This window comes from Rhincodon typus, chromosome 33 (genome assembly GCF_021869965.1).
Source record: "Rhincodon typus isolate 14 chromosome 33, sRhiTyp1.1, whole genome shotgun sequence".
Taxonomy (NCBI): domain Eukaryota; kingdom Metazoa; phylum Chordata; class Chondrichthyes; order Orectolobiformes; family Rhincodontidae; genus Rhincodon; species Rhincodon typus.
The window spans coordinates 24,839,712-24,866,969 of NC_063364.1; the positions used below are offsets into that span (position 1 = coordinate 24,839,712).

Consider the following 27,258-nt stretch of genomic DNA (forward strand, 5'->3'; position numbering starts at 1 on the left):
GTATAATTTTGTTCTAGAAAAATGTCCCAAGATAATTTAAAGTTCAGGTCACACTAAAGTGGCAAGGGTATGGTGGGAACTGGTTGAAAGCACTATTGAAAAAGGCAGGAATTAAAAAGGAAGATTTGCAAAGTGCGGCGAAACAAGATCAAAAGAAGCAGTTGCATAGTTCGGAGGCAAGGTGCTTAAAAACACTGCCATTGATTGTATACCAGAAAGAACAAAGCATATGTCTAAGATGGAATTTGTCAGTTCAAGGGACTGGAAGAGTAGCAACACTACAGGAGTGTTGGAGGTTGTAACCAAGTTTGAAAAAAGGCTTGACACAACATTTATTCCTTACGCAAAAATAACTTATTTACCCAGCTTAGCTAACAAGCATCTCAAAACCAACAAAAGTTCAAACCACAGGCTTTAAAGAAACCCAACACACTTTAGGTAAACTTTAAGTGATCAACATGGCTTTTACACACTCCTTTCCATTGGTGCAGTCATCAGTTAGAGCAGACAGCCTCATCCGTGACACAACTTGACTGCATTGATGGACACAGTTAAACGTGATTCACACGTTTGCTGATTTTGAGAATAAACCCATGTTATTTGATCAGCTCTACAGTCAGGCTATAAAATGTACAAATGGAAATAAGATCAACTAATTTTTAAGAAGTAGAAATCAATAACAAATCTGCCGAATGTCAACTGTAATCCCGGAAAGAAGGAACACAGAATGCAAAGTATGTTGCACGCAGATCTAGTTTCTTAAATGTGTTCATTTCTCAGAAGAAAATACATGAGAAGTGGGAGGACAGAAATAAATGACATCATACCCAAATTTCTAAAAGCAGATTTTTGACAGATACTCAATACCAGTTTTTGGATGTCAGCAGATGGACTGGTCTCAATTTGCTGATTTCTTAAGGGAAGTTTCTTCTTAAAATTAATAGTTTCTGCCAACATCAGCCGCTTTGCCATAAATATTCAAGCCACTGTCACCTCAGCCACAGGATAGCCAATTTTATTAGGTAGAGCTCTGACCGGGAACCTTTGGATTTGTATTTAAAGCACACGCAGGCAGGGATGTTTATTAGGATACTGTATTTAAATACAGTCAAACCTGTAATTTCCATATAGACGTAGAAGACTGAAAAATCTTATCTTCCAATTTCTAACTTGTTGGCACATTTAGAAAATAACAGGTACATAGAATAAAGCAAGAAAATTTTGTCCAGTGAGATTTAAAATATTGTAAAGAATTGCAACAGTTTAGTTCAAGAGGCACACTGAATATAACAGAACCATAAAAATTAGAGCAGAGAAAATGTCGTGCAGCCCTTACCTTCCATGCTAACATTTCAATTGGAGCAGTATGATACACAGCAAGATGACAACACGGCTAGACACACTACACACCCTGCTGTACATCAGGGACAAGTCAGCGATAACCACAAGACGACTCATACCCCTAGGTATCAGGGTAGCCCACAAACAAACAACCATCCTGCAACAGCTACTGATGAACGTAAAAGACTCCGTACCCACACCAATGTAATATACAAAATACCATGCAAAGGACTTGAGAAACATTAAATAGGCCAAACTAGAAGAAAACTGACGATGAGGATACACAAACACCAAATAGCCAAGAGACATGACCAATTCTCACTGGTCTCAATACACACAGACAAGAGGAGGACACAAATTCGACTGGGACAACGCATCTATAATAGCACAAGCCAAACATACGTGCCTGGGTATTCCTGGAGGCCCGGCATTCCAACCGGAATTCCAGCAACACACACATTGAACTGGACCCAATATACAAACGACTGAAGAACAAAACTGGAAGTAATACCAACCACCCCAGCAAACCAAGGCAAGTAAACAACAAGCAGAATGGAACACCAATGCTTCACCAAAGGTGCACTGACGATGTTGCTTAGCAGGGGGACGAAACGTCTGCAATCAAACACCCCGGCTTGGCGAGCAAGTCTGCAACCTCATCCACGACCCAAGCTACAAATCTTCTCAAAAACTGATATAAATATCTTGCGCACACATCCTTTAAATTTTTTTCCCCCCAAACTTACTAATAATACAGTAATTCATACTAATAAACCTAACCCAAACACAATAGCCTAATAGCCAATGCAGATAAACACTGCATGATTCAGACTGCCTTTTGTGTGAAAATATTTCATTCAACTTCTTCCTTCCCTTATCATAACTATCAACCCACATTCCCACCCATTTGTCAAACAGACCAACCAAACTTACACAACCACCATTTCAAAATCCTTCACTGACTTTGAAATCTTTTTGATAAAACCTCTGTTGTTCTAAATTAATTGCTCTCAATCAGAATCTTAAAACAGCAATATATTAAAGTCTTTTCAAGACCATAAGATGCAGGAATAAAAGCCAGCTATTCAGCCCATCAAGTCTGCTCTGCTATTCAGTGAGATCATGGCTGATTTGATAATCCTTAATTCTATTTTCCCTATGACCCTCAATTCCCTTACTGATTAAAAATGTCTACCTCAGCCTTGAATACAGTTAATGATCCAGCCTCAGTAGCCCTCTGCAGTATAGAATTCCATACATTCATTACCCTTGGACAGAAGAAACTCTGCCTCATCTCAATCTTAAATGCATGACTCCTTATTCTGAGATTATACACTTTGGTCCTGGACTCCCACAAAGGGAGATACCCTTTTTGATTCTCTCTTAAAACTGCCCTAAGAATCTTCTGTTTCAATAAAGTCATCTCTCATTCTTCTCAATTTCAATGAGTACAGACCCAACCTACTCAACCTCTCCTTGTAAGAAGTCCCTCCATACCTGGTATTAGCCTGGTTAATCTTCCCTGAACAGCCTCTAATGTCAGTACATTGTCAAATAAGGGGACCAGAATTGTTTATAACTGTTGCCCAACTAACACTTCATTTTGCTAAAAACCTACCTTCCTTTATCCTCCATTCATTTTCAAATAAAAGCCAACATTCCCTTTGCCTTCCTTATTACCTGGTTAACTTGGATACGAGTTTTTTTTGTAATTCATGGACAAGAACTGTAAAATCCCTTCTGTAGTTTTTTTGCAGCATTTCGCCATTCAAATAATAGTAAGCTCTTCTATTTTTCCTGTATAAGTGGATAACCTCATTTCCCACAATGTATTCCATTTGCTAAGTTTTTGCCGAATCACTTTACCTTTCTGTATCCCTCTGAAGACCTCACCACTTGCTTTCCAACCTATTTTTATGTATTCCACAAACTTGACTATAGTACATACACTTGACTCATCCAAGTCATTAATGTATACTGTAAATAAATGTGGCCCCAGCACTAATCCCCATGGCAATCAACTAATTACAGGTTGCCATCCTAAAAATTCCCCACTTATGCCAAATTTGTCTTCTATGAGTTGGTCAATCCAGCATCCTAATTAATATACTGTTCCAAAACCATGAGCTCTTACCTTAATAAGCAGCCAAACATGGTACTTTATCAAACACCATCTGAAAATCCAAAATATGTTATAACCACTGTTTCCTCTTACCTATTCTGCTTTTTAATTCCTCAAAAAAATTCAAGTAAATTCATTTTGCATGACCTCCCCTTTATGAAGCATATTGACTGTACTTGATCATATCATGTATTTCTAAATGGTCTGCTATTACATCCTTTATAATAAACTCTGGCCTATATTTACCTGTTATTTTTTGCTTCCTTCCATTTTGTTATGAAGTGGAGGTTGACCCCTCCCTCCCAATAACTAAAACCAAAAACACCCAGAGAGGCTCACCTCACCCTATAATCTGTTAAATGAAGGGTGAAAAGTGGTATAACCTGCCTCTCACCAATCTCTTATAAAAGGAGTGGTTAAATGAAATAAACTCTTGACACTCCTCCCATAAATCAACAAGCAACAATTTATCTAACTCTAATAGTGAACAAATTAACTGTTTAACTGAACTATTAACAAACCGAAAAAACTTCTAACTACTAACTTTTCCTGAATAAAACAAGATTAGAATGGTATGCTGTTCCAATAAATACAAGGCCCACTTATATAAATCAAAATAAAAGTTTAAAAATTACAGTCAGGTTACGTCTTCCAGGTTGTTGTGTCTTCTCCTATGATCTTTTGTTAGCGATGCCTTCTGTCGAATTCTTTTGTCAGGAAAATTAACTAAGAGCCGTGGTACCTTTATTTGAATGATGCTTTCTCCAAGAGCTGAGCTCTTAGCAGATGGCAGTTTACTCTATGCCGAGTTTGCAACTGTCCCCATTTTTTTATACCTTGATGACATCAACTTCTTACAATAGCATTAGGCCTATTTCGTCAAAACCATCAGATTTAAATTTAGAGATAGTAGGAACTGCAGATGCTGGAGAATCTGAGACAACAAGGCATAGAGCTGGATGAACACAGCAGGCCAAGCAGCAGCAGGAAGGCTGATGTTTCGGGCCTAGACCCTTCATCAGAAAAGGGGGAGGGGAAAGGGGTTCTGAAATAAATAGGGAGAGAGGGGGAGGCAGATAGAAGATGGATAGAGGAGAAAATAGGTGAAGAGGAGACAGATAGGTCAGAGAGGCGGGGATGGAGCCAGTAAAAGGTGAGTGTAGGTGGGGAGTTAGGGAGGAGATAGGTCAGTCCAGGGAGGATGGACAGGTCAAGGGGGCAGGACGAGGTTAGTAGGTAGATGAGGGTGGGGCTTGAGGTGGGAGGAGGGGACGCGCTGAGCTGGTTTTGGGATGGGGTAGGGGGAGGGGAGAATTTGAAGCTTGTGAAATTCACATTGATATCATTGGGCTGCAGGGTTCCCAAGCGGAACATGAGTTGTGTTCCTGCAACCTTCGGGTGGCATCGTTGTGGCACTGCAGGAGGCCCAGGATGGACATGTCGTCTGAGGAATGGGAGGGGGAGTTGAAATGGTTCGCGACTGGGAGATGCAGTTGTTTAGTGCGAACCGAGAGTAGGCGTTCTGCAAAGCGGTCCCCAAGCCTCCACTTGGTTTCCCCGATGTAGAAGAGGCCACAACGGGAACAGCGGATGCAGTACACCACATTAGCAGATGTGCAGGTGAACATCTGCTTGATGTGGAAAGTTTTCTTGGGACCTGGGATGGGGGCAGGTGTAGCACTTCCTGCGGTTGCAAGGAAAAATGCCAGGTGTGGAGAGGAGTGTGGCACGGACAAGGGAGTCACGGAGAGAGTGGTCCCACCGGAAAGCAGATAAGGGTGGGGAGGGAAAAGTGTCTTTGGTGGTGGGGTCGGATTGCAGATGGCGGAGGGGTCGGATTGCAGATGGCGGAAGTGTCGGAGGATGATGTGTTGGATCCGGAGGTTGGTGGGGTGGTATGGGGATGGTATCAATGTGGATTTCACAAGCTTCAAAATCTTCCCTCCCCCTACCGCATCCCAAAACCAGCCCAGCTCGTCTCCGCCTCCCTAACTTGTCCTTCCTCCCACCTATCCCCTCCTCCCACCTCAAGCACCACCCCCATCTCCTACCTACTAACCTCGTCCTGCCCCCTTGACCTGTCCATCCTCCCTGGACTGACCTATCTCCTCCCTAACTCCCCACCTACACTCACCTTTTACTGGCTCCATCCCCGCCTCTCTGACCTATCTGTCTCCTCTTCACCTATTTTCTCCTCTATCCATCTTCTATCTGCCTCCCCCTCTCTCCCTATTTATTTCAGAACCCCCTTCCCCTCCCTCATTTCTGAAGAAGGGTCTAGGCCCAAAACGTCAGCCTTCCTGCTCCTAGGCCTGCTGTGTTCATCCAGCTCTCCGCCTTGTTGTCTTAGATTCTCCAGCATCTGCAGTTCCTACTATCTGATACAGATTTAAATTTAATTTGTTTTTAGTATCTGGTTTAAATTAATTGACTAAATCAAAACTTGTCTTGATAACAAAACAAAACTAAACTGCGCTTTTGATACAAGTGTTATAATTCAGGTGCTCTGTGCACCTGGAAACCCACAAGCTGCCCACGTTTTTTTTTAAATCTCCAAGCTGCAAAAAAAGCACATCTTTTAAAAGGGACCACATACTGCTTTCTCCCCCCATCATCATTTTATAAACATCAATATTTAACCAAAACCAAATTCTAACAACTTGCCTTTCAATCCACAAGTACTCTACCCAACGCAGCGCTTTTCTAATCAACTTGTTCAGAGATGTTATTACAGGTAGGGCGCTACCACTGCACCACAAGAACTCTTTTTAATTGAAGGTGCTACACTGGCAATTTTTGAATCCTCAGACTCTGGCAAAGTCCAAGGATTCTTAGATGATTATTATCTGTGCAACAACCATCTCTGTAGCTACTTCCTTTAACATCCCAGGAAGCCATCTCATCGGGTCCTGGGGATTTAGTGATCTTTAGCCCCAGTAGCCTAGCATTTCTTCACTAGTAACAGTTATTGTACTTATTTCTTTCCCTCCTTTTGCCCCTTGATTATTTAGTAATTTTGGAATACTCTGTCTTTTGCTGTGAAAAATGCTGCAAGGTATTTATTAGATTTCTCGGCCATTTCCTGCTTCCCCAATTACTATATCCCCAGATTCGCACTAAGAGGGTGCATGTTCATTTTAGTTTCTCTTTTCCTTTTTACATATTGAAAGAAGATCTTGTCTGTCTTGATATTACTTGCAAGTTTACCCTCAAAGTTTAACTTCTCCCTCTTTATTCATTTTGTTTATGTGGCTTTTAAAACTTTCCCAATTCTCAGGCTTGCCATTAACCTTTGCCACATTGCAAGTAAAAACATACAATTTAATGCTATCCGTAACTTTCCAAGCCAACGATAGTTGGCCTCTCATTCCTAGAATCCATCTTCCTCACTAATTTTTAAGTTAGCCATGAACTATTTTCTTAAACTTATGCCATTGTTCCTCAACCTTCTTTGCTACTAAATTCCTTTCCCAGTCCACTCCCGCCAGCTCGGTCACCATTTTTTGTAACTACCCTTATTAAAAATTTAGATTAATTTCAATATTTTTGTCGTGTACTCAACAACAGATGTATTTATGGTTAGCACAGTAATTTCTGATCCAACTGGCTCCCTCTAAATTCTACATTGTTATAATCATTGTTTCCTAGAGGATATTTTACTCTGCCATCATTTATTTACACTGCTTTATTACATATCAGATTCAAAATAGTCTGATCCCTGGTCGGATCACAGCACACTATTCCAGGAAACTGTCCCGAATAATTCTACAAATCGTTCTTCAAAGCTGCCTCTGCCAATCTGACTATTCCAATCTACATGAAGATACCCATGACCAATGTACTGCCTTCATTACATGCTGCCACTATCTCTCGATTTATTCTGTCCCATGGTATGGCTACTGTTAGGGGTCCAATAAACTACTCCTGGCAGTATCTTCTTTCCCTCTATTCCTTACTTCCATCATTGGATCCCAGGTTTTTCGATCCAAGGTCATTAATTTTAATGCATTTATGTTCAACTATAGTATTGCTATTTTTAAACCTATGGCTGAATTCTCCACCTGGAGGAAGAAAACAGATTAAACTGTTTCTGGGTCCAGAACCTGCCCTCAATGATTGGGACAGGAGTGGACAGAGGAATTTACAGGGATATCCTTTGACTGGTATAGGAATAGGTTTCACTGTGTGAGTGCCAGAGGCTTTCCAGTTTGAGGGGAACAGCAGGCTGTGACAGCAGTTAAGTAACAGCAACTCACTAACATTTAAAAATATTAAAAAAAGTTCCTCTTGCTAACTCTTGCATATAATCCCGTTCTCTTCCACCACTACTCAGAATTTATCTTCTCCCTTCACACCCCATAAGCCATCCATTCAATTTGATGTCTTCTTGGGGACTTTTTTACTGCATACTTTAATAATAACTCAAATCAGGATTATTTCTCTGTATGATAAAAAAAAGGAACAGGTCCAAAACGACTTGATACTTCTTTCTAATCTAATATCCTTTATTTTGTTTCTTGTCCTCCAACCAGCCGTCTAATAACAGCATCATATTCTTTTAACTTTAGTGCCATTATTGTTGCTTGAAATTTCTTATGGGATCGCACGTTGAGCCTTTCTTATTAAATCAGAACTTTGACTCTCAATCATAGGACTTGTGAACAAAAAGGAGTTTGAGTTTTGTTGCAAAACTCAGTCAGAACAGCTTAGGGGAAACAATATCATTGAGGCTACATGCTCTAGGGAGATTTGCAGCAATGTTATTTACTTCTTACACCTATACTTGAGGGAATCTCAAGCTGAGATACTTCTGTTAAGTCAGGGCCCAGAGGCGATTATGCCATATAGCTCCAAACTACACACATGGTACAAAAGAGAACAGAAACTACCCAAGGGACAGCTCAGTTCCAGCAACTGTATTTTTTTTTAGGATAAACAAAGCAACTAAGATGGTTCTCATGTCAACAGTTTCCCCTTCCATTGGATCTACAATCTCATTAATTGCTTTTGAAGCAAACTAAAAAACATGTTGTTTAACAATATCTAATGTTCTTCAAATCTTAAGTTACCTCGTTTCCATCAGATTTACTCATCACAAAATCATACAGTACAGGAAGTGGACATGTCATGTTAGCTTGTGAAAGAGCTAGTCACTTAGTCTAACTGCCCTGCAAATGGTTCCTTGTAAATATATACATGATATTTCCTTCAAAAAGTTTCTACTGTATCAGTTTTCAGCATTCGTTCCAGTAATATATTTGCAACTTACTGAATAAAAAAGTTCTCATCTTAGTTGGTTTTTGCCTTGGTCTTAAAATTATGTTCTCTTGTTATTTACTATCCTGTCAATGAAAAGGGTTCCACCTTGTTTATTCTGATCAAAAGCTTAGGAATACCGGTTTCCAAATCTCCTCTTTACTGTTACTTGGAGAAGCTAGAATTGATTTCCTTGTAGCAAAGAAAGTCAAGTTTCCCATCTGGCATCCTTCAGAAGCCGTTGACATTTTTGTGTACTATGCCTCTACTTGCTATTTCTATGTGTCATATATTTTCTCAAATAAGACATGCAGCCTTATCAACTTGTCGCTGCCTTTAAAGTGTAAGCTACCAGGTCTCTGTCCTTCCACCCTTTAAGAATGTCCATTTAGTTTTTGTCCTGCCTAATTCTTAATCTGAAAAATACCTATAAAGAAAACTATAGTTGGAAAGAAATAATTACTTGATCCTTTCTAATTCTACTTTGCAACTATGATGGTTTCTTCAATTCATAAACACATCCTCAGAAAGACCAATAAAGAAAAATAGTAATTGTTTATCAACTAGATTCAAAATTGATACATGAAGAATGATTTCAATTTGTGATTGTCCTCACGAGGCCACCTGTCATTCTTATCTATAATTTCAATGTACTATTTAGCAAACTATTGGATTGCTAGAGTCAAAAAGACTTGAGTTTTGTCAAGTTGCAGAAAATCCCTTACACAAATGAGCTCACAGTTGCGAGACTAAACAGGATATTTCAAAAGTGTCTTTAAATACACTAAATAATACACTGTACCACACATACCTGATGAGTGTTATTATCCAAAATTAGAGATTAAAACTCAACTGACACCATATGTTAGGAGATACAAACTCCAGGTTCTTGGCATACAAAATATCTGAAAATTATTTGCCATGTATGGGAGGTGGCAAGCAGAAACCAAGTATCTTCCCGTGGGAAGAGCTACTCTTAGAAAATTGTTTTGCTTTTCATAGACAGTTTCAGAAAGTAACTGAAGAATGTTAGTGCAGGTCAAATCTGCCCTCCCACACAGATTAGAACACAGCAACATAAAGTAGTATTAGCCATCACTGCCGGCCCATCTTATTGTCAACGCCCATTCCTGCAAGTCATCTCGACCCATATTCATTTATAAACTGCAATCACCTCAATCCTTTCAAGTTGGAATGTGTCGACTCCTACAAGTTTCTTCTCTCCACCCGCACAGTTATTTGATATGAGGATCCTTCACACTAGCCCAGAGACAGGGTTCCCAGGAACAACAGGAAAAATGCATGGGAAAAGGAATAAAACGTTCAGAAGGATAAAAGTTCCTTAGAACTCTGTCACAAGCTTCAAAAGAGAAGCCCTTCATAGCTGGGTTGTCCAAGTGTCTTGTGGGTCACATCTGACACGCAAACCCATCCAGCTGAAACCCATTCGTGTTCACAAAACAGTGAAGAAATGTTTCTTTTGAATTTCTCAGGCCTGGAGATTTGAAAAGGCTGTGGTGGATGAATGCTAATCAGATGTCTGTTATTATTAGGAAATTGTGTTCGTGCTTTATTATCTATGTTAGAATATTAATTTAACGTGGTCCTAAGCAAAAACAAAAAAGGTTTAGGAAGCATGTAAAACAGTTTATAAATTCAATTTTATACACCATGTTCTTAAAATATCAAACTGAGCCTTAGATAAGCAGAGGTTCTATTTTCATACTTAAATTCATTTTTAAAAAAAATCTATTTTGACTCAATTCTACATAATCTGTCAGCAACCAAAACAAAATGGTAAATTCAGTTTATATGAACTGAGGCTATTTCTACATATAAAAACAGTGCATTTGGTGTTCTATGTGACTTCAACTTGCTCTAGCCCATTAATTCACCCTTGCATTTGTTTTTCAGTATCAATTATAGGCTAGAACTGAAAAGCATTATACAGTAACTGCAAGTATTATTGAATATTTATAATTTGTCAAGTACGTACCCAATAGAGGTCTTTAAAATCATGAAGAGGTTCAATAGACTAGACATTATAAAGATACTTCCACATTACACAAGACAAAGACACTCACCAATAAATCAAATAATGATTTCCAAATTTAAAAAACATTTTATTCCAAGGATTGAAAAACATTAAACATTCAGTTGTTCTGAAAAACAGCACAGATGGATTTAAGCTGAAACCATGTAAACCTCAGACACCAACGGAAAAAAAACTGATGCAAGAGCTTGGTGAATGAGATAGAAGGGTTTGTGTGGAACATATGCATCAGCACAAACCAGCTGGAGTGAATCGTCTATTCAAATGCTCTAAATTAAATGTAACCTAGTGGTTTACTGCCCTGAAGTCTCTCTCAGGTATCAATGTACGTACAATACATCTCAGTATCATTACTTGTCATACAAAGAAACCAAAGGATACAGGAGTTATGCACTAAAAAAACCATACACGATTTACAACATATACCTTTGAGTAATTTCACAGCTGACATCCAATTTCCAATTTCATTTGACAATATCAACTGATGATTTCACTTCCACATTGATATATACAGGACCAACCTTTAAAATGTGGGTGTATGCAAGTCAAAACTTCAAATAAACAGTCTCAGGCCAAACTAGAGATTATGTTTTAAAATCCACCTTACCCCCACAAATAATAGGCATGTCGATCAGACATTAGCATTATCAAATGGCATAGTGTTACTTACGCCATAAAAAGATCTAGTTGACAACTAAAATGAAATTACAAAGATAGATACAGATTTTTGGTTAAATACTCCATTAAGACAATATGGAGTCAGCTGTTTGGGAGGGGGTGCAGACTAAGAGCAAACATAGGCAAAAGATTTCTACACGCTTCAGAAATCTCTTTCGGGATAAAGATTAATACATGTAAAGTTTTCTTGGAAAATACTAAATCTAATGTGCTAAGTGCACCTTAACTTATTTCAAATCCATTAATTGTTACAACTGATGCTTAGGCTGGGGAAGTGCATTATTACTCTCCTCTCGGTATTCCACAGGCCATAATTCAAAACAAAAAAATAACTTTTCCCAGTGACCAAAATGGCCAAGTAAATATCTTTTCTACATCAGGTTTCAAATAACAAATAAACTAAACTATCAACCAGGTTTCTTTGATTAACACAATTACTGGATTACCAAAACAAAAATTTATTTCAATGAAAATGCAATGGTTGGCTTGCATACACAGTTGGCAATATCGAAGTATAAATGTTTATCACTTTAAATAACGCCAAAATACATGCATCAGGTAAAGAGGAAAAAAAGATATTTTTCTCTCTACAGAGGTTCATTTAAAACAAAACTTCCTGACACCTACTTCCTGGCCATTATCCCTTTTGCCTGCAAGAATAACTCTAAAGCATATATCTCTGGAGGATTTTCTGACAAGTTCCTTTGTCTGCTTTGTATTTCCTGAGTACACTTCGATCCCTGTCAGGTGAACAAATAGGTTTCACTCTGAACACTGGTAGCAGCCATTCCTCATAGACCTCTTGCCTAACTAATTCCAGGCACCATCCAGTCTCAATTTAAATAGCCCAGCAGAGTATACAGCAGATCAGATATTGCCAAAACATGTAATTTCAAAGAAGCAATGTTATTAAAAATCTTGTGTTCTTTCAATGACCTCTTTTGTTGAAATACCTAGAGTGATTTCTGTAAAAGTTGGAATGAAACAATTTTTCCACAATACTTCAAAAGTTAAGCTAGTCAAGAAATTGCTTTTCCATTTACGGGAAATGTGCATTGCTAGCTAGGCTAGCACTTACTGAACATCCCCAATTACCCTGGAATAAGTGGCGACGAGCCACCTTGAACTATTGCAGTCTTCTGTGAATAGGTCACCACAGTGCTTAGGGAGTTCCAGAATTCTGACCCAACGATGGCAAAAGTACAGCGAAATGGATCCAAGTCAGGACGGTGTGGTATTTAAAAAGGTGCACTTGAAGGCGATGGTGTTCCCAGGTATCTGTTGCTCTTGAACTTGGTTTGGAAGATGTTGAAGAAGCCTTGATGAGTTAGAGTGATACATCTTGTAGATGGAACACACTAATGCCACTGTGTATTGGTAGTAAATCAAGTGAACGCTGATGGTGGTAATAGGGTGCCAATCAAGTGGGCCTTTTATCTTGCATGGTGGCAAACTTCTTTAAAGTTGTTTGAGCAGTTCTCAACTAGGCAACTGGAGATCTCCAATCCCACTTCTGTCTTGTGCCTGCAGATGGTGGACATGCATTGAGCAGATAACGAGTGAATTATCACCACAAAATCCCGAGACTCTGACCTGATTTTACATTTGCAGTATGTACATAGCTAGCCCAGTTCAGTGTCTGGTCAATGGAATCTCCCAAGATGTTGATAGTGGGTAGTGATAGTTACATTCTTTCTTGTTGGGAATGATAATTCAATGTTGGGGAGACAATGGCCTACTGGTATTATTGCTGGACTGTTAATCCAGGGACGCAGATAATGTTCTGGGAACCTGGGTTGGAATCCCACCACGGCAGACGGTGGAATTTGAATTCCATAAATATCTGGAATTAAGAGTCTAATGATGACCATGAATCCATTGTCGATGGTTTGAAAAACCCATCTGGTTCACTCATGTCCTTTAGGGAAGGAAATTGCCATGTTTACCTAGTCTGGTCTACATGTGACTCCAGACCCACAGCAATGTGGTCCCCTCTGGGCAATTAGGGATGGGCAATAAATGCTGCCTAGCCAGCGACACACTCATCCTGTGAATGAATAAAACAAAATTCCTGGTACTTGTGAAGCAGAAATGTTACCTGCTACTTATCAGCCTTTTATTGCATAAGAACACAAAACTTCAGTATGAGATGATGTCAACGATGCTGACCATTGGTGCAAACAAACATTCTCCCATTTCTGACCTTATGACGGAAGGGGTGAGGATTCATCAATGAAGAGGTTGAAGATGAGGTTGGGCCTAGGATATCAGAGGATCTGCTGCAGTGATGTCCTAGAGATGACTGACTTCCAATATCCATCATCTTCCTTTGTGCTAGGTATGACTCCAACTGGAGCAAAGAGTTTTCCCACCGATTCCCATTACCTCCAGTTTTGCTAGACGTCCATTCTTGGTTGAATGCCTGTTACATCAACAGTCACTCTCACCTCATCTCTGGAGTTCAGTTCTTTTATCCATGTTTGGACCAAAACAATAATGAGGTCGCAAGTTGAATGGCCCTAGCAGAACCGAAACTGCATTAATATACAAGTTATTTATTTGCAAATGCTGCTGATAGTATGTCACCTTGCTAATGATCGAGCAAAGATTAACGTGGGTAGTAACTGGTTGAGTTGGAATTATCCTGCTTTTACTCCACAGAACATACCTAGACAATTTTCCACTTTGTTGATAGATGGCAATGTTGTAGTCGTACTGGAACAGCTTGACCAGGCGTATAGCTAGTTCTGGAGCACAGGTCTATAGCACCATTGCAGAATGTTGTCAGGGCTTTTGGAATACCCAACGTTTTCATGTGTTTCTTGGTGGAGTGAATCAAATTGGTTGAAGACTGGCAGCTGTGATGCTGGAGACCTCAGGCAGAGTCCGAGATATATCATTCATTTGGCACTTCTGGCTGAAGATGGACATAAATGCATCAGCCTTGACTTTTGCACTGAAGTGCTGAGCTCCCCCATCATTCTTGATGGGGATATCATGGAGCCTCCTCCTCAAAAGTAGCTGTTTAATTGTTCACCATCATTTACCAGTGAACATGGCATGACTATAGAGTTTACATCTGATCATTGTTTATGGGATTGTATATGAAGCATCGTCATTTCAAAATACATTTAACTTCCTTGATTAAATCTGTGCTATATGTCCATCAGGTGTATTTTATGCATCATCATTCACAGCAAAGCAGAAGATATGACAGACGTTTCAGAAATGCGATGCAAGTTGGTAGAGTAGATGATGGCAATGCAATTTATTCTTTGGTTTCTGGGTAAGAAACTTGAAAATTTTTGAAACAATTTTTCTTTTCAATTTTTAAATTTTTCACTCCCTCCCATGACCTACTTGTTTTAAAAATGCAAAACAGAAAAAAAAACATTTAAACAAGTACAGGATACTGTTACATAACACACAAATGACAAACTGCTAAGCTGCAGCAGCAGGATATTTGCTTGCCATCCACATCTCATACCCTCTCTTACAAGACAATTTTCAGTGAAAGTGTTCCTGAGGCAACAGCTGGGAAATATCAAAAAAAATCACTACAGTTTAAATTAGAGGGGAAGGGAAAGGTAAGGAACTCTTCGATGCGATTTTAACTATGTATCACATTGAAGGGAAACCTTTCATTTCAGTGCTTTTAACAGCATTAACAGTAACATTTTTACTGTATTTCCTTCATTTATGGAAGCATTTTAGTTTGTATGCATTAAAATGAAAGACACGCAGTGAAGCAAGTTCCAGGTTAGGACACATGGGTTTAGATGAAATGATACCATTTGAGCTTCCATTGGGTTAAAACAATAACTCAATTGCATTAACAAAACATTTGACACAAAGTTAATTTCTGAAACCTATTAATCCCACTGTGGCAAAGTAGACTGTGGCACTAGCAAGACATAATTAACTTTGGTTTGTAAAATTTCGATGTTACAAATGGAGCACCCACAACGTAATATGAAATATCCTGGAATTAAGGGTAATATTCTCACCACAACTTCAATAACTTTGGTGTTCAAAAGAATATCCCGAATAGCCATAGCAATCCCAATTACCACGTGACAAGACGGAAAACATTCTTTTACTAAAGTATCAACCAATTTTCGCCACGTTCTACAGACCTGGAACCAGAATTTTTACGAGCAACTACAAAATGGTCAGATTAACTTCAAAACATTTCCGCAGTTAAGAGACAACTTCCCCATAAAGGTGCGTACCGCAGCAGTGTGGTTGTAGAGGAGCAGGCAACGTGAAAAACCGAAGAAGTACTAAGATCGGGTTTCCCCCCCGACTCAAAAACTCGACATGTCGCCACCACCCACCTGCTGACTTGGACAGGCAGCAATAAATTTTGGGTTCACAGTCAGGCGCAAATCAAAAATGGGGTAAAAACCTGGATTCCAGCCCTTCATCATACAGAATCAGCACCGATGGCGATCCACCGGCACAAAGGTCACAAGGAAAACATCTAGTTATACTTTGGCAAAACACACGAAGAGAATGACTTTTGACCAAATAATCATAGGACAAAAACATTACATCCTTAACAAAAATACATTAAAGATTCCAGAGATGACATGAAAAGACACATTATGAGTTCTAGGCCAATTCTTTCTTCTAATTCATACTGTTGCTATTTTGTAAAGTTGTGGTGGGGGCGGGGAGCCTACAGGAGGTAGCTGCGGGGTAAAGAAGCGGCACTTCCTCCTCCTCCTCACAACCCACAGGCCGCTCCATCCCTGCCCGGCAGTCCCACCACCTCCTCCACCGAGACAGGAAGCACTCCCCAAACCCACCATAACGCAAGTCCCCCAGTCCCTCACCTCCCCCTTCCTTCTCCACACACGTTCCATTATTTTCCTCACCTCCAGCGACACCGAACATCGGGCAGTACCACCAACTGCACCTTCCCCTCACGGCAACGGTTAAATCCCGCCCCCCGACCGCAGTCACTGGCCAGCGCCCCGCGGCTCCCGCCTCGCCCAATCCGGCCCCGCCCATCGATCACGCAATCACCTGCTGACCATTGGGATCTATGTATGTCGATCAATCCAAACTGCGCTCTCTATTGGGTATCATCCACATCCATCATCCCTCCCGCCGCGTTTTATGCGTGTCGCCTCCATACGTCTGCCGTCACAAGCGTAGGTCCCGCCTATCACGTTTCTCCATTGGCCCCACCGTCGCCATGACCGTTACCAGGCATCAGAATGATTGACAGCGTGGTCTACCAATGACACGTCAGGTACCTGGCAGCCTTCAACCTGACGACACGCACCTTGAATCTTTGTGTGTTCTTGCATCCTCCATTATACGGTAATAGTTTTAATTTAGCAATTTGAATGATTGATCCTTAATCAGAAAAACAATTACTGAAATCATAATTGCTCAATCCTTTAAAAGGACATAATGAATTCCAAATACTCAAATTGTAATTACTACAAAAAATGCTGCAGGTCACAGCTCTGAAGAGTCTGATGCTGTGAAGAGTCACCTGGACTCGAAATGTTGGCTTCCTCTGTCTCCATGGATGCTGTCTGACACGCTGTGAGCCCCAGCATTTGTTGTTTTCAGTACAGATTCCAGCATCTGCAGTAATTTGCTCCCACTGTGATCTCCATCATATTTTGTTGTCAGTACAGATTCCAGCATCTGCAATAATTTACTCCTACATTGTGTTCAAATTGTAATATTGTTCCTTTTATCCACAATTCAGTCCAAGTGGTGTCCAGCAGTCCCATAATGTCTCATGTATAGTGAGGGACACTGTGTGATTGGTTAGGCCAACCTTTTGTCCAGGCTTGGGCATCATGCTGTAAAAAATGGCAAGAGATTGTAGAGGGTGCAGAGTGCATTTATTAGAATAGTGCCTGAGATTAAGGATTTCAGTTATTTGGAGAAAGAAAATAGGACTCTTGCCCTCAAAGCAGGGGATGTCTGGAAGATTTTAAAATATTGTTTAACGTTGTTAAACGTTTACAGGGTATGCAGGAGTTCAGGAACCTTGGATGTAAGTATGCAAAGGTCATTGAACGTGGCAGGACAAGTGAAGAGATTAGTTAACAAGGCATACAATATCAGAGATAGTAGGAACTGCAGATGCTGGAAAATCTGAGATAACAAAGTGTAGAGCTGGATGAACACAGCAGGCCAAGCAGCATCATAGGAGCAGGAAAGCTAGTGGTATTATCGCTGGACTGTTAATCCAGAGACCCAGATAATGTTCTGATGAAGGGTCTAGGCCCGAAACGTCAGCCTTCCTGCTCCTATGATGCTGCTTGGCCTGCTGTGTTCATTCAGCTCTACACCTTGTTATCTCAGGCACACAATATCCTCAGCTTTATGAATGGGGCGCAGAGTAAAAGAGCAAAGAGGTGATGTGGAACTGTGTACAGTTTGGGCACCACATTATAGAAGGCATGAATATCTGTGAGACAGTAGGGACTGCAGATGCTGGAAGCCAGGGTCAATAAATGTGGAGCTGGACCAACAGAGCATCAGAGGAACAGGAAAGTCAATGTTTCAGGCCGAAGTCCTTCATCAGGACTGGGGAGGGGGAGGGGGAGGAGAGCCCAGAAATAAACAGGGTGAGGAGGTGGGGCTTGGGAACGGTAAGTGAGGTGGTGATAGGTGGATGCAGGTAAGGTGTTATAGTGATTGGTCAGTGGGAAGGGTTGATCTGGCAGAGAGTCACCTGCAGCTCAGCCAACCTGATTTATTGCATCTGTTGCTCCTGAAGTGGTCTCCTCCATACCGGGGATACCAAATGCAGACTAGGGACTAGTTTGTGGACCATCTGTGCTCTGCATACACCAAACAACACGACTTTCATCCATTTTAATTCCCTATCCCACTCCTTTGGCAACATGTCCATCCTTGGCCTTCTCCACTGTCAGAGTGAGGCCAAACATAACCTGGAGGAACAACATCTGATATTTCATCTTAGGAGCTTGCAGCCCAAGGGCCTGAATATTGACTTCACCAGCTTCAAAATTCCTCCTCCCCCAGCCTTATCCCATGTCTGCCTCCCTGACTTGTCCTAACCTGTCCATCTTTCTACTCACCTATACGCTCTACCCTTCCCACTGGCAAATTACTATAACGCCTTACCCGCATCCACCTATCACCATCCCATCTACCGTTCACCAGCCCCAACCCCTCCCTCTATTTATTTCTGGACTCCCCCCAGTCCTGACAAAGTGTTGTGGCATGAATATCTATGTTCCATATTGGAGAGCGCGCAGAAATGATTTACAAGAATGGTTCCAGGAATGAAGAACTTCAGTAATGAGAATGGATTGAAGAAGTTGGAACTGTAGCCTTTGGAGAAAAGAAAGCTGTATAGGGATATGAAGGAGATTTCCAAAATCATGGATGATCTTGATAGAATGAATAATGAAAAATTGTTCCTGCTGAACAAGAGCCAGAGGACGTAAATTTTAAATGATTTGCAAAAAGAGCAAATATGATGCAAGAAAAATCTTTTTCACATAGTAAATTGTTAGGATGTAAAATGCACTGCCTGAAAGTGTGTGGGAGGCAAGTTCAAAAGTGCTTTGGGTGATTATTTGGATGCAAATAATGTGCAAAAAATATGGCGAAAGCAGGAGATTGGTACCAGTTAATAATACACATTTGAATTGGTGGTGCAGATGCAATCGGCCAGATGGACCTCCTCTGCTCTGTAACATTTATTAGTTGCTGAGGTTTCGATAGGGAAAGTATGGAAAAACATTTCATTGGCAGGAGTGTACCAGAACCTACCAAAGAAAGATGCTGAATGTTCTTTATTTGGTATATTTATATGAATACACATGGTGTCATTTCAACTAAGCTATTCTGATCATATTGCCATCACTATACATTTAACTTAGCTGTGGAATAATGTCATTTATAATTTGTTCAGTCTTCCTTTTGGAGGTACTGAAGGCACAAATGTGCAAAAGACAGTTGTGACTAAATCTGATCACAAGAAGATGCTATTGTTACAATCCCACATACTGCTTTCATAAAGATAAATATCTTAAATTGTGAGCTAACTTTCATGAGCAGGGTGTTCAGAACTCATAGGGGAGGGACTAAAATCCCTGAGTCTTCAAATTATTTTAGTTAAGATATTTAAACTTAAAATTATAACATACCTCTTCATTATCCCCTTTAATTTTTGAAAGTCTGATTATCCTAATTTATTCCATCTTGTTTTGTCATACTAACCATTTAGTCGTTGCTTCGCGTAACATGTTATTTCACCCTCTTGAAAGTCTGTCAGTTCATCTTTTATCCTTCTCAGATTTAGTGAGAAAATCCCATCCTTCTCAAATTTGTATCTCCCTCCTGTCTTTTAAAAATGCATCACACTGTTCCATTGATTTTAAATCTTTTCCCTAATAGAGGGTCTACAATTATACGCAAGGCACTTCAATTGGAACCTAAATGTGTTCTGCATAAGTTTTAAATTGTCTACTTGTGTCTATATTCCTTGCATCTAGATACTAAATCAATGCTTTCCATATTGATGGCTTCAGCTGCTTGCAATTTTATCGATCTGTATTTTAATCCATCAATGTCCATTTTCTCAAATTCATTTAAAATCTTTTAATTTAATTTGTATGTCATTTCTCTAAGCTTTCTTCCAGAAGTATTGCTTCACATTGAAATGTACCTGTAACCAGACTGTCTGGCCTGCTAAATTGTCTAATTTATCCTGACTTTTTTCATAAACCTCATTGATATTGCCATTTACAATAGTTGGTGTTATTCACAAACTTAATCCCCTCAATTTGTAAGTGATCACCTGTAGTAGCCACAAAGTCCAGAGGACCGTGCTGTCATTAGAGAGACGACTGGTGGTGAGTTTACCCTGAGGGTCACCATACCTCAGGCAAAGGGTAAGATTGAGAAGGCAGAACTTTCATGGTAATCTCAGCTGGTGAAGGAATTGTACCTGTGCTGTTGTTGTCTCTGCAATGCAAACCAGCCATTCAGCCAACTCAGCTGACTCCCTCATTTACCTGTAAATGTAGCATAGTAACTTATATAGTAAATAAAAAGAAGCCCAATCTTGACTTGACTTGTCTTCTAAGTTCAATAAACTTGCTAACATGTCTACCCTTTGCTTTCTGCCTTCCATAATTTCTGCATTCATATGGCTCCAATCCCCTTAAGTCAATGACTCATTATTTTGACACAACTCTTTAAATTGGTAACTTCTTAAATGTCTTTTGAAGATCTATATAAACCATATGCACTCCAACTCTTTTATCTATCATTCCTGTTATTTCATCAAAGATTTATATTCAGTCAAGCATGACCAGCCTTGTGGAAATTCAACCTGAATGCCACTAATTAACTTGATTCACAAAGTACTTGGTAATTTGACATCTTTTATAAATTTCAGTAGTTTCTCAGCCACTGAAGTGAGACTGAATGATATATAATTTCCTGGCCTATTTTTATCAGTTTTCACTGAGAGGTTGTTGTGTTTTTCACTTTCAAATCTTTTGGCATAATTTTCATTTCCACATACCGAATTTTTCAAAATTATGGGACAATCCAATGTTATTTTACTTCTATTTTCTTGACCTGGAAATATCTGGAAATTTGGGCAACTTCTATCGTCTGGTTTTAAATAAATAGCCACTTTGCTATATCTACCTCATGGGCTACAACAATCTTGACACCCAACACTTCAGTGAAAACGAGGGCAAAACATATTGGTCTGGACACGGTAATAATAATGACTGCAAGACTATTAATCTTCATTGTCAAAACACCTCTGATGCGGCCTCTGTCTATATCTGCACAGTTAAACTCAAAAATCTAGACATTTAAATCAATGATTTAGCACTTTTTTAACTACTGAGGCCCTCAAGACTACAATTAAAATAATTGAACTGATGAGAACTTTGACTCTCAAGATTTTAGCCTCATTGTAAAATGCCTTGAAAATGTTATGCCAAGTTGTGTGAGGTGTAACTCTATTTTTAATAATTACCTAATTTTATAATTATTATGTAGGCAAGTTATAATTTAAAGTTAGAGATAGTAAGAACTGCCGATGCTGGAGTCTGAGATAACACAGTGTGGAGCTGGAGGAACACAGCAGGCCAGGCAGCATCAGAGGAACAGGAAAGCTGACTTTAAACTTTCCTCTTTCACTTTTAATGCAATCAAGAAACTTACTTCACAGGTATATTTTACACTGTCCCTTAGGTAATCATTTCATCTTTTTCAAACCAAACCCAATTCTTAGCTTCCAAAAGTTTACTTCTCTTCCTTTCCTTCTCCTGTCTGGCAACTTTTAACTCCAGAGCCTTACTGGCTCTAAAAAGGGCTCTTGTAGTGCATTGGTTGTCTCTCTATCTTTGGGCCTGAATATCTGGTTTTCAGACCCAAGGAGATGAGTCATTTAATCTGTCCAATACAACAAATGTGCAAACAGGCTGGCGAAAAATGATTGACAAGAGATAAAGTCTGCAGAATTGATTGGTTATACCAAAGTGAAGGAGTTGAACAGCTAGACTCTTTCCATAGGATTTGAGTCCAGACATGGTAAAACCCTGCTTCAGTTCTATAGGGGCTTGGTTACAACACACCTGAGTGGAGTTTTGGTTCCTTATCTCAGGCAACGTATTATTGCAGCAGAGGAAGTTCTGCAAATATCCACCAGATATTTGGGTTGGCAGGAGTCTCCAATGAAGGGAGATTAGGAAAACTGAGCCTGTATTCTCTGAGGTTTCAAAGAATAGAAGATGATTTTAATGAAAGCTACAAACTACTTAAAGGTGTAGATGGGTAGATGCAGGTAAGATGTTTCCACTGGTTGGGAGTCGAGAAACAGGGGACGCAATTTAAAAGTAAGGGAGGTGCAATTTAGGACTGAGATGAGGACGATTTATTTAACTCAAAGCCCAGTGAATCTGTGGAATTCTGTGCTCAGTAGAGCTTGATTAATATTTGATTATCAACAGTATCAAGGCTTATGGGGATAGTGGGTGTAAAAGGCATTGAAGTGTTGAATCAACTGTGATCAAAGCAGACCCAATGGGCTGAATGGCCTACTCCTTTTCCTATGTTCTTAAAAAGTAAGGTTATATTTGTTGAATGTCAGGTTTCTCAGTTATTATTCAGGAAAAAGCATATGTTTAAAATCTTTGCTCTTAGTATGTTTATTATGTTTAACCTTTGATTAAATCTCAACATGTACGCCAATCTTACACTTCATAGGACCTCCATGGTCAACTTTAAAAAGGAAATTGAAATTTCCAGGGCATAGTTGAAAAGATACGACAAGTTTTCACATTTTAAGCCCTTAGCTGTGACAACTGGACTCAAAGCACTATTTTTATAGGCAAGTTATACTTTAAACTTTCCTGTTTCACTATTAAAGCAATGAAAAAGCTTACTTAAGGTGTAGAGCTGGATGAACACAGCAGGCCAAGCAGCATCAGAGGAGCAGGAAGGCTGACGTTTCGGGCCTAGACCCTTCTTCAGAAATGGGATAGGGGAAGGGGGGTTCTGAAATAAATAGGGAGAGAGGGGGAGGTGGATAGAAGATGGATAGAGGAGAAGATAGGTGGAGAGGAGACAGACAGGTTAAAGAGGCGGGGGTGGAGCCAGTAAAGGTGAGTGTAGGTGGGGAGTTAGGGAGGAGATAGGTCAGTCCAGGGAGGACAGACAGGTCAAGGGGGCGGGATGAGGTTAGTAGGTAGGAGATGGGGTTGGGGCTTGAGGTGGGAGGAGGGGATAGGTGGGAAGAAGGACAGGCTATGGAGGCGGGGATGAGCTGGGCTGGTTTTGGGATGCGGTAGGGGGAGGGGAGATCTCAGATTGTTTTCAGATAACTTGTTATCTCAGATTCTCCAGCATCTGCAGTTCCTGCTATCTCCAAAAAGCTTACTTCACAGGTATACTTTACATTGTCCCTTAGGCAATCATTTCATCTTTTTCAAACCAAATCCAATTCTTAGCTTCCAAAAGTTTACTTCTCTTCCTTTCCTTCCCCTGTCTGGCAATTTTTAATTCCAGAATTGCCATTCAGGTTAGAAGTATTTTCCGAACAACTTTTACCCTATTGCAAGCTAGTCAAATTTTACAGTGTTGTTTCAAATCATCACAGACTTGGTGTTTTCAATCTGAGCTACAACCTACATTCCTGTGTGGTGAACCATAAAAAAAATTGTCATCTAGCTACCTCTCTTTCCTGGGTCGTGGTAGACTGCTTGTGTGTGTGTAAGTCTCAGAAGTATCTCATAAATCTTTCGCTTCTCAAAGCTCATCACTGTAGCAATGTAAATCATATGGGCCTTGTATCCAGGTAGAAACGCTAACAGCTGTGCCTTTCTGTCATTGTCCGTGATAAGTTTGCATCTTTCGCCTCTTAGTACCTTTAGACTCATTAACTTCTTACTATTTATGTGCTTCTTGAAAACTTGTTTCTTGTCCTTTATGGACAGTCCCTATTGCTGTGTGGTCTCAAATCAGCTAATCAGCACAGACCAGATATTGAGATTGGAACATTCTTTACATACCTGAAATGTATATCACAAAACTGATAGAAGGGCATGGAAAATTGTGATGGGGATGTAATTGCAGAATTTGGCCTGATAAAAAATTGGACACTGGTAAGTCTCGTTGTCAGACTTTGCGTATGACCTTGAGACTGAATAATTAGTTTCTGGGCTCTCACATTCGTGGTACAAAAGTAAACTTACAATCTGTTTGAATTAATCTAATTTATAGTCGAGTTTTAATTAAGACAGCAAGACCTAAGTCAGATAATACACTCCCCCCCCCCACCTTACCCTATAACCATAGGCTACCATTTAGTTGATAATTACAAACATCTTTATATAATTTTTATTCTTTCACCGGACTTGGCCATCACTCTCAAGGCTGGCATTTGTTGCACTTTAACTATGTGGCTGGCTAGGCCATTTCAGGGGGCAATTAAGAGTCAACTATATAACCATGGACCTGGAGTCAATTGTCAGTTGGACTGGTTAGGGATGGTAGATTCCCTTCCTTCAGGATATTAGCGAAATAGATGGGTTTATATGACAACTGATGGTAGTTTCACGGTGCCAATACTGGAACTAGAATTGAATTCCAGATTTATTATTTGAACTAAGGTTCCACCAGTTGCTGTGGTGGATTTGAACCTGTGACCCAAAAAGCATTGGTCTGGGCCTCAGAATTACTGCTGTAGTGATAATATCATAATTTCTCCCATAGGTTAGATAAAACATAATTAAGTTTCACATCACTTTTTTGAGATTTTTCCATTTGTTCTCTAAATGACACTATAACCATGCAATAATTTAATCCATTTATACTAAATCTGTGCATATATTTAACTTGGGCATTAACCCAAAATGAGTTAATAATGCTTAGAAAGCATTAAAAAGATACAATTTAAATAGGCATTTGTTTAGCATTTATTGAAACATTGAATTAAGTAATACAGTTGTTAAGGGAATTTGCAATCACTTACTAATTAAAGAGACTTTTCATGAAATGAAGTGTTTGCTATATTTCTTTTGTCGGATAATGAATAAAGGTTACACTATGCTTTAGTCATCATGGTTGCAAGTTTCCCGTTTGCGCATAACATACAAAAGTTGTAAATACATTAATGAGTTTGCAACTACTAAACTGTGGAAATCTTATTCTCAATGCTCTAGTCTGAGGAATATATTCGGATATGATTTACATCCCAACATCAAAAGCTCACGCTCAAGAGAAGTTAATAACAGGACTTATTCGGTGTTTATTTAAAGAACAACATTTCTGCGGAACAGCTGATATAAAGGGGAACATGATGATTGTAGTTGTTGTGGCCAGTAATTTCAGCTCCAGGACATCAGTGAAGGAGTTCTTCATTGTAGGTGCTTTTTAAATCAACCCATTCAGAGATGTTCTGATGCAACTTTGGAGTAGGTGGGACTTGACAAGGGGCAATTAACACAAAGTGCCAGGCAATGACCATCTCCAACAAGTGAGAATATAACTGTCACCTCTTGACAATCAATGGCCTTATCATTCAGCAGAAACTGAACTGGGCTAGCCATGTAAATACAGTGGCCATAAAAACACATCAGAGCCCAGGAAATCTGCAGTGGGTAGCTTACCTCCTGACTTCCCAAAGTCTGGCCTCCTGCTCAAGGCACAAGCCAGGAGTGTGATGGAATACTCCCCACTTGTTTGGATGAGTACAGCTTCAACAACTCTAAAGAAGTTTGATACCATCCAGAACAAAGCAGCCCGCTTGATTGGCACCACATTCTCAACATTTAATCCCTCCCCCACTGATGCTCAGTAGCAGGAGTGAGTACTATCTACCAGATGCACTGCAGAAATGTGCCATGCTCCTTACCCAGCATCTTCTAAACACACAGACCCCACCATCTAGAAGCACATGGGCAGTGGCTACAAGGGAATGCCCCCAACTGAAAGTTCCCCTTCATGCCACTCACCATCCTGATTGGAAAACATATTGCCATTCCTTTGTTGTCAATGGATTAAAACCCCTGAAGTCCCCCAACAATAGCATTGTGGATCTACTTGTACCAAAAGGACTGTAGCCATTCAAAAGAAAATCACATTCTAAATGGAATTGAGGGAAAGGGAATTGAGGGATGGGCATGAAATGCTGATCCAACCAGTGAAACCCATATCCCCTGAATGAATTTTTAATGAATTAAATTAATGAATTAATGAATACAAGGGCCTGAGACAAAAAAAAACTGTTGAAAATACATCTCAGGTCTTCAGCAGCCATTAGTGTAACAGATAAATTCATCCTTCAAATGAAGATCCTCATCTGAATTTATGTAGAATGTTGGGGGAGGGTGGGGAATGGAGTTCTCAAAATATAAGCAAATGTGTGGAGCTCAAAGGATATTCTCTTTTGTTGAAGACATGATCTAAATGCAAATTGTTGTAGCTGACATGGTGATAGAGGGGTTTAAGGGGAAAAGTCAGGAGCAATGAGTCTTATACGGCTGAATACCAAGTGCTAAAGGATGAGATGGAGAGAGGGCCGAGATATAATATAGGCCAGAGGGAAGTGGCACAGGATAACATAGGAACAACAAAGTTTTGGATCAGCTGAACATTGTGGATAAAGGAGAGTAAGACATTTGTTAAAGAGAATTGATACAGTGACATACAATAAATGAAGACTGCAAGCTATTGAACACAAATAGGTGGAGAGATGAGTGATATTACAAAAATGGAAGGAAGTGGGCTTCACGACGGCGAGAAAATAGAAAAATAAACTCAGCTCAGGATGAAGTTGGAAACAATCTGGTTCAACTGAGACAATGACTTTAGGGGGAGGAATAGAGTCAATATCGCAAGGACACAGAATTTGAAATGTGGACTGAAGACAATGGTTTTCATCTTTCCAATTTGTTTAGCTGGAGAAAATTGTAGCTCTTCCAAGCCTGGATGTCAGACAAACAGTCTGATCAAACAAAAGCAACACAGTTCCATATACTTCACTCAGTAGCCACCAGAGGAAAAAAACAACAGGCTAACTACTTATTCATCTCAACCCTGTGTGAAGGCTCTAGTATGCAAAATAGCTGCTATGCTCGCCCCCTCATAATTACTGCAGAGGTAATTCAATGTGAGAAGGTTTTTAAGGTATTTTGTTTAGATATTATACGATAGAAAGGCAAATATATTATTGACTAAGACATCATTTACTTTTAATATAGTCGACTCTTACCTCTTAATAGAAATGTTACAGAAATATCCTTACAATTTTATAACATTGCTGAGGACTAAA

General features: G+C 39.8%; 1 protein-coding gene across 2 annotated transcripts in view; it reads right to left on the minus strand.

Annotated features, from left to right (window-relative positions):
- Positions 1–16,420, minus strand: part of LOC109919449 (abhydrolase domain containing 2, acylglycerol lipase) — an 84,267-nt gene extending 67,847 nt beyond the window's left edge. The window contains exon 1 of one of the 2 annotated variants that reach the window (XM_048615873.1): positions 16,331–16,420. The gene's annotated coding sequence lies outside the window, so the exon portion shown is untranslated. Of the gene's footprint in view, positions 1–16,288 lie in introns of both variants that reach the window. The other variant, XM_048615874.1, reaches the window with a different exon arrangement.
- Between the last annotated feature and the right edge of the window lie 10,838 nt (positions 16,421–27,258).